The sequence below is a fragment of the Cebus imitator genome, unplaced genomic scaffold (assembly GCF_001604975.1).
Source record: "Cebus imitator isolate Cc_AM_T3 unplaced genomic scaffold, Cebus_imitator-1.0 Scaffold64, whole genome shotgun sequence".
Taxonomy (NCBI): domain Eukaryota; kingdom Metazoa; phylum Chordata; class Mammalia; order Primates; family Cebidae; genus Cebus; species Cebus imitator.
Window position 1 is genome coordinate 2,433,133 of NW_016107379.1, and position 3,925 is coordinate 2,437,057.

A 3,925-nucleotide genomic window follows, 5' to 3' on the forward strand; every position below is an offset into this window, starting at 1 on the left:
AGACGGGGTTTCACCATGTTGACCAGGATGGTCTCGATCTCTTGACCTCGTGATCCACCCGCCTCGGCCTCCCAAAGTGCTGGGATTACAGGCTTGAGCCACCGCGCCCGGCCTTAATTTTTTTATATAAACATGCTAATCTTCTCTATATTGTTCCAATTTTAGTATATGTGCTGCCGAAGTGAGCACAAGACTGATTTTAAAGCTAGCATCTTTACAATATGCTTTATGAGTGTGTGTGATGTCCATATCACACATAGCCCTTCATATTATGGTCAAGATCTCTGCATCCAGAATGTGCTCCTGTATCCACGAAATATTACTCTTAGAACTTATAACTTCAGGCAGGCACGGTGACTCACGCCTGTAATCCCAGCACTTTGAGAGGCCAAACGGGACGATTGCATGCCTCGAGGAGTTGGAGATCAACCTGGTCAACACAGTGAGACCTTGCCTCTACAAAAAATCAAAAAATTAGCCTGGCGTGGTGGTGATTCCTGTTGTTCCAGGTACTCCTGAGGCTGAGGTGGGAGGATCACTTGAGGCTGGGAGGTGGAGACTGCAGTGAGAAAGGCAGAGTGAGACCCTGTATCAGAAACATACAAACGTTACTATTTATGTGAAGTCTTCTCAGGCTTCCTGAGGCAGAATTACCCCTTTTCACAGTCCTTTATCTTTTCCTCTGTTATTCATAGTTTTCTACTAAACCATGAGTTCTTGGAAAATAAACAGTATCTTCTAGGTATCCCTCCCTAACACACACACATAGACACACATATATACACAGTATATATCCACACTATAGAATTGCCAGTTGAATGACAGAATGACAAAATAGTGTGTCCAACTTGCTAGATTAAGGAGCTTTCAAGAAAACTAGGTATTCTTCCAGGGACTTTAAAGTCTACTCTCCACACCATCTCATTTCATCTCTGGCATTTAAAACAAAAACAAAACTTTTGGCCAGGTCCTATGGCTCATGCCTATAATCCCAACACTGGGAGGCCAAGGAAGGAGGATTGCTTGAGCCCAGGAATTTGAGACCAGCCTGGGCAACATAGCAAAACCCTGTCTCTACAAAAAATTTAAAAGATTAGTTCGGGCCCACCCAGGGATGCCTTCAGTTGTGTTTAACCTATTTCTTTTGCCAGGTGCAGTGGCTCATGCCTGTAATTCCAACACTTTTGAGAGGCCGAGGTGGGTGGATCACTTCAGGCTGGGAGTTTGAGACTAGCCTGGGCAACATGGTGAAACCCCATCTCTACTAAAAATACAAAAATTAGCTGGATGTGATGCCGCACCCCTGTAATCCTGGCTACTCAGGAGGCTGAGGCAGGAGAATTGCATGAACCCAGGAGGCAGAGGTTGCAGTGAACCAAGATCCACTGCACTCCAGCTGAGCGACAGAGTGAGTGAGACTTTGTCTCAAAAAAACAACAAAAAATTAGCCAGGTGTGGTAGCGTGAGCCTCTTGTCCCAGCTACCCAGGAGGCTGAGGTGGGAAGATTGCTTGAGTCCAAAAGGTCAAGGCTGAAGTGAGCAGTGATCATGCCACTGACTGCACTCCAGCCTAGACAACAGAGCAAGAGTTTGTCTCAAAAACAGAAAAACAAAATATTCTTCAAATGACCTGCTGATTGATGTATGAAATTTCTTGAGGATGAAACAAAACTTTTTGTTACACATTCATAGGTAATGATTAATTAAGTGGCTGGAGATGCTATATTGGACTTGCCCCCAAACACTAGAAGGAAGCAATATCCCCTGTCAATGTATAGGACATGAACTATTCCATTGCTTTAGGAGATTCCCAGTGTGTTTCAGATAACATGCTAAAATGCTAGATTGTCATTGAATTTAGCCTTTAAAAGCAATAAGTCTCTGCAGCAAAAACGAGAGCACTTGTAAACGGCCAAAAATGAAGCCCATTTGAGAGTTAAATTGGAATCACTTTTACCTAGAACAAGATGCATATACCTAAGCCGAGGAAGTCATGGTGTTAATCTGCTGGATGCATTCTACAAATGCAGAAGGAGGTTCCCTGTGTTCAAATTTTTAAAGAATTAATAGGATATGTATGCCAGTTGGCAATCTAGAATAAACAGTGTGGAAGAAACAGCCAGAAGAACCCTTTTTTGTTTTGCTCTGTCATCCAGGCTGGAGTGCAGTGGCAGGATTTCAGCTCACTGCAACCTCTACCTCCTGGGTTCAAGTGATTCTCTTGCCTTAGCCTCCTGAGTAGCTTGAACTACAGGCCTGTGCCAGCACACCCAGCTAATTTTTGTATTTTTAGTAGAGACGGGGTTTCGCCAAACTAGCCAGGCTGGTCTCAAACTCCTGACTTTGTGATCTGCCTGCCTCAGCCTCCCTAAGTGCTGGGATTACAGGTATGAGCCACCATGGCCGGCCAAGAACCCATTTTTTTATACAAGGTATACATGTGACCTGCTTCTACAACCATGTTAAACAGCCTATAACATATCTGGACCTATTTGCAGAACACTCTCAGTAGGAATTAACCATTTTGTTAGAGAGTTAGCTTGTGATTTTATGTGAAGTGACCAACTGCCCATGCAATGAACATTCTCTGTCATTTCCCTTGGTTATAAGGAAGCTTCACTTTACTCAAAAAATAAAAGCCCTATCAACTCTGAAAAGTCAGATTTTACTTCAGCAACAAAGTCTAATACTGTAGTCAGTTCTGCTTACTCATGAGGTTGTCAATAGTCTGCTTTTAGATACAGTTTTTTAAAACCTAGCCCAAAAAAGAATTCAGACAAAGCTGATCACATGCCTGTAGTCCCAGCTACTCAGAAGGCTGAGGGAGATTCCTTTGATCTCAGTAGTTCAAGCTCAGCCCAGGAAATATAGTGAAACCCCCCCACCACCACCACCTCTTTAAAAAAGAAAAAGAAATAGGAAATACACTCCTCTCATTCCAGACCTACATATGCAGCTGCCTATTTGACATCCCCACTTGAATGTTCACAGGCATCTCCAGCATAAAATGTCCAAAACTAAACTCTACCTTTCCTACAAATCTGCTTCTTTGGTTTTCCTCTTCTCAGCAAATGACACCTCCACCCACCCATTTGTTCCTGCCAAAAACCAGGGAATCATCTTTGATATCACCCCTCCCTTACCCTCTGTTAGAGACAGAATACTCGTTCCTAGGTACCACAAGGAAAAATTGGTATTCAGACAAAGTTTTCTCAGCAAGGCAATTTTACTTTGTAGAAAGGATACTGCTCATCAGCCGTCTTGCCACAAGAGTACAATGAACAAAGGAAAGGCAGGCATATTTATTCCTTGTGCATTGGGTCCTTACTGCTGTGTCCAATCTTTGTTGGTTGGAGCCAGACCTCACAATATAAACTGAACCCAATTGGCTAACGACTTAAAACTTTTCTAAATAGGTAAAGGTAATGGAGAACAAAAGGAAAAGAGGAAGTCCAAATAAAGAAGGCAGAGGAAGTTGCTTTTGAAAAGACTTAGAAAAGTAATAACATAAATATCTTGGTTAAAGTACAAGGACACAGAATGTATTATGTACCTAAATATCTTGGTTAAAGTACAAGGACATAGAGTGTACTTACTCCCTTATATCTAACAGCTGTATAGGATAGGGCTTAGCAAAGTTATTAGCAAAAATCTAGAAGGCTTTGAAGAAGGTTAGTCTTTAAAAGACTAAAGTTAGTCTGACATATATTATTATTATCCTTTAACAAGAAGGGAAACTTTGAAGAGGAACTTTTTACTTTCTACAGTTTCCTCCTCTTGACTTTATAGTTTTTCCTCTTCAGACTTTTTTTTTTTTAAGATGGGGTTTCACCATGTTGGCCAGGCTGGTCTTGAACTCCTGACCTCAGGTGATCCGCCCACCTCGGCCTCTCAAAGTGCTGAGATTACAGGCGTGAGCCACCGC

General features: G+C 42.3%; 1 pseudogene; it reads right to left on the reverse strand.

Moving 5' to 3' along the window:
* Positions 1–131: 131 nt before the first annotated feature.
* LOC119471579 lies at positions 132–189 on the reverse strand (annotated as a pseudogene).
* Between the last annotated feature and the right edge of the window lie 3,736 nt (positions 190–3,925).